The sequence below is a fragment of the Hordeum vulgare genome, chromosome 1H (assembly GCF_904849725.1).
Source record: "Hordeum vulgare subsp. vulgare chromosome 1H, MorexV3_pseudomolecules_assembly, whole genome shotgun sequence".
Taxonomy (NCBI): Eukaryota; Viridiplantae; Streptophyta; class Magnoliopsida; order Poales; family Poaceae; genus Hordeum; species Hordeum vulgare.
The window spans coordinates 124,772,111-124,781,764 of record NC_058518.1 but is presented as its reverse complement, the minus strand read 5'-3'; the positions used below and the strand labels follow the sequence as shown (position 1 = coordinate 124,781,764).

General features: G+C 44.4%; 1 pseudogene; it reads right to left on the bottom strand.

Moving 5' to 3' along the window:
- Positions 1-8,499: 8,499 nt before the first annotated feature.
- Positions 8,500-9,125, bottom strand: LOC123408000 (annotated as a pseudogene).
- Positions 9,126-9,654: the final 529 nt, after the last annotated feature.

The window sequence follows — 9,654 nt, the reverse complement described above, 5'->3', positions numbered from 1 at the left end:
AGCATTCCACATCAAAAATTCGGTCTTTATCACTTCCCTACTCGAGGACGAGCAGGAGTTAAGCTTGGGGATGCTTGATACGTCTCCAACGTATCTATAATTTCTGATGGTTTCATGCTATTATCTTTTCAACTTTGGATGTTTTATATGCATGAATATGCTATTTTTGGGACTAACCTATTAACTCAATGCCAAGTGCCAGTTTCTGTTTTTTCCGTGTTTTTTACCTTTTTCAGAAAAGAATATTAAACGGAGTCCAAACGGAATAAAACCTGCGGGATGATTTTTTTCATAACAGAAGATACGCAGGGGACTTGAGAACCAAGGTAGGAGACCTTGTGGGAGGTCACAATCCCCCTAGGCGCGCCCTAGGGGGGCCGTGCATGGCAGGCTTGTGGGCCCCACGTGGCTCCTTTGCCCTACCTCTTTCGCCTATAAATTCTCTAAAATCCCAAAACCAAAGAAGAGAGCCACAAAAATACTTTTCCGCCGCCGCAAGCTTCTGTCTCCGCAAGATCCCATCTGGGGATCGTTCTGGTGCCCTGCCGGAGGGGGATTCGGACACGGAGGGCTTCTTCATCAACACCATTGCCTCTCCGATGATGCGTGAGTAGTTCACCACAGACCTTTGGGTCCATAGCTAGTAGCTAGATGGCTTCTTCTCTCTCTTGGATCTTCAATACAAAGTTCTCCATGATCTTCATGGAGATCTATCCAATGTAACTTTCTTTGGCGGTGTGTTTGTCGAGATCCGATGAATTGTGGATTTATGATCAGATTATCTATGAATATTATTTGAGTCTCCTCTGATCTCTTATATGCATGATTTCGTATCCTACTAATTCTCTTCGAGTTATGGGTTTCGTTTGGCTATAATTCTTGCAATGGGAGAAGTGCTTGGTTTTGGATTCATACCGTGCGGTGTCCTCACCCAGTGACAGAAAGGATAGCGAGGCACACATCATGTTGTTGCCATCAAGGGTAAAAATATGGGGTTTATATCATATTGCATGAATTTATCTACATCATGTCATCTTGCTTAAGGCATTACTCTATTTGTTATGAACTCAATACACTAGATGCATGATGGATAGCGGTCGATGTGTGGAGTAATAGTAGTAGATGCAGAAAGTATCGGTCTACTTGTCTCGGACGTGATGCCTATATGTATGATCATTGCCTTAGATATCGTCATGACTTTATGATTCTATCAATTGCTCGACAATAATTCGTTCACCCACCGTAATACTTGCTATCATGAGAGAAGCCCATAGTGAACACTATGGCCCCCGGGTCTACTTCACATCATATATTCAGATCTACAAAAATACCAAAAATACTTTGTTGCAGTTTTCACCTTCAGATCTCACCTTGCAAATAATCGTGAAGGGATTGACAACCCCTTTTTCGCGTTGGGTGCAAGTCTGTTTGTTTTTGCGTAGGTTCATTGGTGCCTCATCTTGATACTCCTAATGGATTGATACCTTGGTTCTCAAACTGAGGGAAATACTTATCGCTACTTTGCTGCATCACCCTTTCCACTTCAAGGGAAAACCAGCGCAAGCTCAAGAGGTAGCACTGGTCACCAAGAACCCGTAGGAACAAGCGGTGCTCGATTTGGATCACCACACGCGAATCCTGAGCCCCGCCGTGGTCTGTGGTGCTCACCGGAGCTTCTCCGATGACCCAGCGCCGCCGCCGACGACGTGGCCAGGCCGAGGCCACTGCCAGTTACACTAGCAGCTAGGTCCCACTGTCCGAGTTGACGTGTTGACCAGGTCAACTGCTGATTGGACCTGGTCGAGGAAATGACACGTGGGTCCTATACCCCCAGTGAGTATGACAGTGGGCCATCCCTGTGAGTTACTTATTTAGCAAATTGTTTAAGTTAAAATATAATTAGTTAGACTAATGTGTCTATGACACATGGACCCCCACTTGCTAATTAGTCTCTCGTTAGATTAAATTAAAACTCGGTTAACCCTCAGTCTATGACAGCAGGGCTCCACCAGTCAGTTTGACCAGTTAGTTGAGAGTGTTGACTGCCGATGCAGTGGTGATGTCATTCATGATTTTTTAAATTAATTTAATTTTGTGAATTTCAAAAAATGATTAAAACTTTAAAATTTAATAGAAAGTAATCCGTAGCTCAAGTGAAAATCATTTATACATGAAAGTTGATTAGAAAAGCGGGACGAACCCGGATACGCTATCCGTTCGTGTGTCATGCCTTCCTAGCATAGCAAACATGGAACTTTTTCTAGCCATTTCGCCCGTCCGGTAGTAGCCACAGACCCGAGAAATATCGTCAGATATTTTCCCGATCCTTCCGCGACGTATAGTACTACGTTAACTCATGCCTAGCCCTGCATATTGTCATGTGATGCATTTGATTGCTCTGTTATTTATTGTGTTTCCCCTACGTTACTTCCTTTTCGATAGACCCTGAGACCGATGATGATCCGGTTATCGATTACTTCCCGACCGAGGCTCCGTTTTTGCCGCAGAGCAACAAGGCAAGCAAACCCCCTTGAACATTCCAATATCACCTATTCTTTCTCCCTCATGCTTGCATTAGAAATTTGCTACTGCTGTAGTTAGCTCCTATATCTGATGCATAGCCTGTTTTTGATAAACTGCTACATTATTCTACTGCACCTTAAAACTATTTAGTATAGGTGGAGTAGTCATCCCCTCCGACCCTTAGTCCAGACCCCCCTTTATTGTCAAGTCTCGATCATTGATCGACAAGCCAAGACCCGACACAGCACTCACACCCCCTTAGTTGTACGATGTTGCAGAGCTACTATCGAGTACCGAGGGTGACACCTCGTTACATACTCTGATGTTAGTGTTGTAGTGTAGTTGACCGGCGGTGGTTCTCGGAAGGTGATTCATCGTTCACCACTTCCGATAACGACTCCGTCGTACAACCCATCAAGCATGGCCCATCGAGGGGGATTCCTCGCTCGCCTCCTTGACGGCTACATCTTTAGGAATCCAACGAGGGTGATACCTCAGATCCCCCTGATGCTACAACCACACAGTTACTTGACCACGTCACTGGGAACATTGATGAATAAATGTAGGTGGGTGGATTCCCGCGTTGTTGTGTCGATGAGTTAATTAAAATGTTAATGGATTTGGGTATTTGATCTAGGTTGGTCAGGAGACCTTATTCGCACTAACCGTCTACGTGGGAGAAGTTAAGGGTACTCGACGTCGTGGTATCAGATGAATCTCTTCAGACGCCAGCAATGGAGCAACGCGCGCCCGAGTGGTCTGGAATATCACCGTTCTTGTATAAGAGGTGCCAGGACAGATATCGGCCGCCCTCGCATCGTGCAGGAGTGCAAAGGGTGATGGGCCCATGACCCCTGCGTGCTTAGGATTTAGACCAGCGGGCTGGCCTCTTTGTTGAGTCTAGGTGGGGCTGCGACGTGTCAATGTTCTGAGGCTGGGCATAACCCAGGAAAGTGTGTCCGACCAGAGTTTATCGAGCGTCACGGGCAATATGTGGTGCACCCTTGCAGGGAAGAAATTATCTATTTAAATAGTCGTGTCCACGGTTATAGGATGACTTAGAGTTGTGCCCCAATCTTATACAACTACAATTGTTACTTAACTCGAACGTTTGCTCTAGGATTGCTTCCTCGTAGGGAGTCGGGGAAGAATCTTTGGGCGTGACTTTAATTAATATTTCTGCAACAATATGACTATTAATTATGTTACCTATTCTACCCTCGTCTATTGCTGCAAGACCCGTGAAGATGCTAGTCTTCGATAGGACTAGGCCTTCTCTCTCTATTCTCTCATTGCCGCAGTCAGTCCACATATAACCCCCTTCCTTAGATACTAATGCATACTTAGCATAGTTCTGATGTCAGTCTTGCGAGTACTTTGGATGAGTACTCACCGTCGCTTTGCTCCCCCTTTTCCCCTTGATCCGTTGTCGCGACCAGATGATGAAGCCCATGAGATGACGTATCTTGTCGCCGACAACTGCTACCCCGACGGTGCCTTTTACTACGTGGAGGCCGCTCACGACCAGGAGTAGTTTAGGAGGTTCCGAGGCAGGAGGTCTCGCCTCGTTCGATCATTGTTTCTTTTGTGCTAGACTTCTCTATGGCATTATCATGTTTCATGTCTGTACTTAGATATTTGTTGCTTTTGCTGACTCGTGTGTTTATCGAGCTTCTGTATTCTAGCCCCCGAGGCCTCTCGCTTGTAATATGAAGCTTGTATGTTTTTATTCGTGTATAGAGCTGTGTTGTGATATCTTCGCGCGAGTCCTTGATCTTGGTCGTACGCGTTTGCGTGTATGATTAGCGTACGATCAAATCAAGGGTGTCACAGTCGCTGCGTAGTTGCATACATGGCGGCACCGATGAATACGGTGGACGGCATCGCTGCTGCTGAAGGACGTGTCGTGGCTGCTAGCCTGCTACAGAAGGTTGTGTCGCGTCTCGTCGCTGAGCATACTAGGCGAAAGGAAAGAAAGGTGCATTGCACAATTTGAACAAACGGCTAACTGTTGTTGAATCATACGGCTAGCAAAGGGGCTGATCTATTCCTAAGATCAGTCGGTTTATTGGTAGCTGCCGCCTTTGTGGAACATTTAACCTCCTTTTCTAAAAAAACATCACACATACACTAAAATACATGCATGTCATGCAGCTTTGTTAGGAGAGAGGGGGTGAGAATGGATACCGGCGCATGCATCCCCACACAAATGATTGTTATATTTTAAATCAAATCTTCATTTTTTAAACTTTTTATATATTTGAAATCATGTTGACAAGACCTTTAGAACAAGATCAATTTTAGATATATTTGATGTACTTTTTATTTTACATATTTCAATTATCTTTAGAATCACTTTCAGAAAACATAATATTGTTTCTCTATTTCATAAAAGTGTTTCCGACTGTTTCACTAATTTCAAATTAATATTCTCACTCGTTTTAAAAATCTAATGACACTCATTTTTAGACAATGGTTTTGGTGATTTAAAACACATATTTCATTCATTTGAGAAAACACTAGCAAAAGGGCCCGTGCGTTGCAACGGGAGAAAAAAATACCATACGTTTTTAATCTTTTTATAATCATTTTGATTTATTAAAATAATAAGCTAACTAACTAATGTAGTTAGTCCTATCCTATTTTATTAAAAAATCAACCCGTACATTGTTAATTCCACCATGATAAAAAGTTGAGCGGGACAAGCAAAGCAAAACAAAAAGGCTACGTGAATTGATCAATGGACTGTTATCTTATTTCACTCATGGGGTAGAGAATGTGGGATCAGATGACAAACTAAAGGTGGTGTTCCATTCTCTGTCTCTACAACAATACAATCTTACATTCAATACATTCATTCATCAGCAAACAAATCCCCATAAAACAAAATTTCTTACCGATGCTTGGCACACGGTTGGAGGCATGGGGAGGGGATCTCACCAGATGATGAGTTCCTGCCGGAGGAGGGAATACGATGAGGGGAGCAAGGGTTAGGCGCCTCTATCTGTTCATAAGGAGTCGTCGTTGCCGCGCCATAACCTCGGAGTTCCCCGTGTGAGCCATGGAGGCCCGCCTCCAACTGCAAGTACTTCGCTCCGCCGCGCCTTATCCGCGCGCCACCACCGTTCTGCATCGAGGAGACGCATCAACCCCAGTCACTGTAGTTGCCGCGTTGATTTGATCCAGAAGTTGTGGTCGAGCGCCGAAACGGGGGCAGCAAGAGGGCAGAGGTACGGCCGCGGAGGCGGGTGGGTTGAGATCGACAACAATGGTGGTTGAGGTCGGCCGCGACGACGAGTGGTGTGGCAGCGGCCTGGGCACAAGCCAGGATGGAACAGGGTCTTCGCGAAAATTATAGTTTTTTTTATAAAAATACTGCGGTGGGTTTTCCGACGGAAGCAATAGCCGCTTTATTATTAGGTATAGATATTCCATCCTCATTTTGAAATAATGGTTTTAGGCCCGTTCAAAATGTGAAAAAAAAACTAAAAATGAAATAATGAATTTCACAAAAATAAGGAGCTTAAAAAATTCATATTTCGATTTCAAAAAATTGTTTCACTCCATTATTTGTGTATGCATTCCACCTATATCAATGCTAGCTACTTTCACTCATCTCAAGAAAATAATTTCACTCATTCCAAAATCAGTATTTCACTAATTGGAAAAATCACATTTCACTCATTTGGGAAACTATTATCAGTCATTGCAAAAATAAATATCACTCATTCGAGAATACATATTTCACTAATTTTAAAACGCACATTTCACTTATTTGGACAACTGATTTCACTCATTATAAAATAATCTGAAAAACTAATTCCACTTTGTACTTACGAAATATATTGAAATGTATTTCAATCATCACAAAATTAGTTTCAAACATTTGAAATAAGTCAAATTTAAATTTTCTATAATTGAATTTTAAATAAGTGAAATTTAAGTCACATGAAAAAACAATTTCACTCGCTCCATAACATTGATTCCGCTTATTTATAAACAATTTGAAATAACCAATGGCTTAGCTTTGATTTTTCATATTGTTTTAAACTGTTTTTCTGATGCTTTTTTTAAGTATATCGATGTTGATATGCAATCTTGAACATTTGGTATGCATGTACTTACAAATTTATTGTTTTCGATGAAGTTGTCTAATATGTTTGCAATCAAATTAAGACTTTACTTTGATTACAAATGCATACATTTAAATCAGCAAGACAAAAATAATGCTCTTATGCATATGCTATCATTAATTAATAAAACATACTTTGCTATTTTCATCGTCATGCAAATATTTGTGGGCATCACCGAGGAGGAGAGAGACCATGCAACTTGAAACATCAAGTAAGATCATATCCATGCTTACTTATTATATGTTCATTAATAATATAAGTTCACATGACATAAATTTAAATTGTTTGGAATACCTGTACGTAATATTCTTTCATGCTTTGATTTCTTAATTTGTTAATTAAATATGCATCGAGTTGGCGTATACTCCCTCTGTAACTAAACATACTGAACGTACTGAATTTTCTCATAGAGAGAGAGGGACCTTAAAATATGATGCCATTTGAAACTAAAAGACGTAGACCTATTAAGGTCTGAAGCCGTGGTTATTGTGTTAAGAGTACGTGTTATTTTCTCTCCCGTTGCAACGCACGGGCTCTTTTGCTAGTATAAGGTAAAGCATATAAACAATTTATGATAAACGATAAGAAAATTTCAAGTCACCCTATAAGTTACATCCCATAATGCATAACCACTTATCAATTTAGAATTTTTGGTTTCCACCTAATATCTACAACCTATACTTGACCTGTGAGAAATGTAATCTACACAAAACCATGGATTGGCTAATCCTCATCTGGCTGAGAATTTTGCAAAGCTACATCGATACAAAAGTGAAACTTTAGTTACGGAAAAAGTGATTTCGTAAAAAGCGAATGCCGATAGCTTCCCGCTCCAGTAAAAGATACTTTGCGCTTGCTTCTACCGGTGCTGCGCTAGACGTGCGGGAAGGTAGTGAAAAACCCGGCAAGAGCTTGAGGGTCCGGATAGGGTACAATTCCAACGACAATTAGGAAATTTCCGTGACTACCGAAACTCGTATATCTTCGGGGCCAATTATTCATCACATGCCTGAATCAGTCGATTTTTCTATGATTTGTTAATTCGTTAGATGAGATTTTTTTTAGGGGAAAACCTTTATTACTCAACAATTTCAAGTCTTTACAATCAGCAAGAACTAACTGAAGAGAAGCTTCTCGACGAGAATCAAACTAAGTCATGGTTTTCCCTTTGAGCGAAATTAGCTAGGCTATCACTAACCTTTTTTTTTTCGGAAAAGCCATTCGACGTAGTTCATTGATTCTCAAACACAGTTACATCATTTATTATCTTAGCAAACAAATAGCTAGGAGGATCATCGTCCCAAATACAATCGATATGATCACTAAAACTATGCCTAGATAGTAAATGAGCAACCTCATTGGCCTCCCGATTACAATGTTCAAAGATGATATCTCTAAAACCAGTTGTAAAAAGTCTACAATCATCATATATAAATTGACCTGTGAGACATCTAATCTACACAAAACCATGGATTGGCTAATCCTCACCTGGCTGAGAATTTTGCAAAGCTACATCGATACAAAAGTGAAACTTTATTTACGTAAAAAGTGATTTCGTATTCGATTGTGTCTTAAAAATTCTCAGGCCACGGCCACCTTAGAACTGAACGCCGTCGGTTCGTGGATTATGACCTGCGGCATTACTGGCACCAAAAATACTGCGGCATTACTGGCACCAAAAATACTGGAGCAGCGTGGCACATCGGATTACTCTGTTCTGCCGGCCAGAACGTCGCCTCGTGGCACATCGGATTACTCTGCTCTACGGGCCGGAACGCCGCCGCGTGGGGTGGTGTATGTTGGGTAGCTCTGGCTGTTGATGTCGACGTGGTGGCTGTTGATGTCATCTGTCGAGTCTTCCGTTGAGTCTGTCGTCAACAGAGATGACGACGCTATCCGCCGTGGGAGAGCGGGGGCGAGCGGCGGCTTGGAGGGCGCAGCGCCAGCCGTCGGCGTCTCCCACAACGTATTCGGCGACGTCGCGATCCGCCGCATGGGAGAGGGAGCGGGAGGGGCCAGGCCCTCGGTCGCCTTCGCTGGCAACAGAGCCGGCGACGTCGCGCTACGCTGCATGGGAGCTGGTCTTCCGAGGGCCTTGGAGGTCGGCGACGGGGCGGAGGCGTCGCGGAACAGGTAGACCCGGAACCGGCGCAAGTTCAGGTCGTTGAACAGTCGGACCTGCAGGTCCCGGTAGAGCACCAGGTCCAGCATGTCCCGCAGGTCCTCGTCCGTGTCCACGTCGCAGAGCGAGTCCAGCCCCTCGCCGGAGTAGCAGTACTTGACGGAGAAGTCGGAGAAGCCCGCGCGCGCCGCCAGCAGGTCGCGGAAGCCCCTCGGCGAGACGGACGAGACGACGTTGAGGAGCAGGTGCTCGCCGTCGACGTACCTCGGCGGCCGGCCCTGGGCGCGCTCGATCCTCCCGCCGTAGCTAACCATCAGCTTCACGCAGCGCTGCCGGTCGGCTGCCATGATCGAACGGTGCGCGCGTGCCGTCGCCGGTCTTCTCGCGAATGTACGGGACTTTCCGATGATCCGGTGGGTGGAGGGACGTAGGCTGGAGGGGAGTAGCAGTATGGGCTGCCGTCGACGCAGATATATAGGTTGGCCTTTGGCCCTTCCAACGAGAGCCGGACCCGGACTCATGACCGAACGAGATACCGTATCAGAATAAGATCAGAACCAGCCAAAACAAGGCAACAGGTTTTAGCGGTCCAATGCTTCACCTCTGAGATCACGCACGGGCAAATCGTGTGCCAGAGTTTCCACGTTACTCTTATCACTTCTCGTCAACAGCCTGCTTTCCTGAATAAGTTTTTTTTTACCGGAGCTGATATGTATAGGTGCTCGGCTTGTACATGGTGACCAGTTCCCGCACCGCGGCCAGGAGCTGGTCGCGCGCGCTGTACTTGAGAAGGGCGAGTGCTCGTCGGTGGACGTGTAAATGACGTACCAGCCCTTCATGACGCCCACGTGGCCGCGGGCCGGGTCGCCCTCCGGC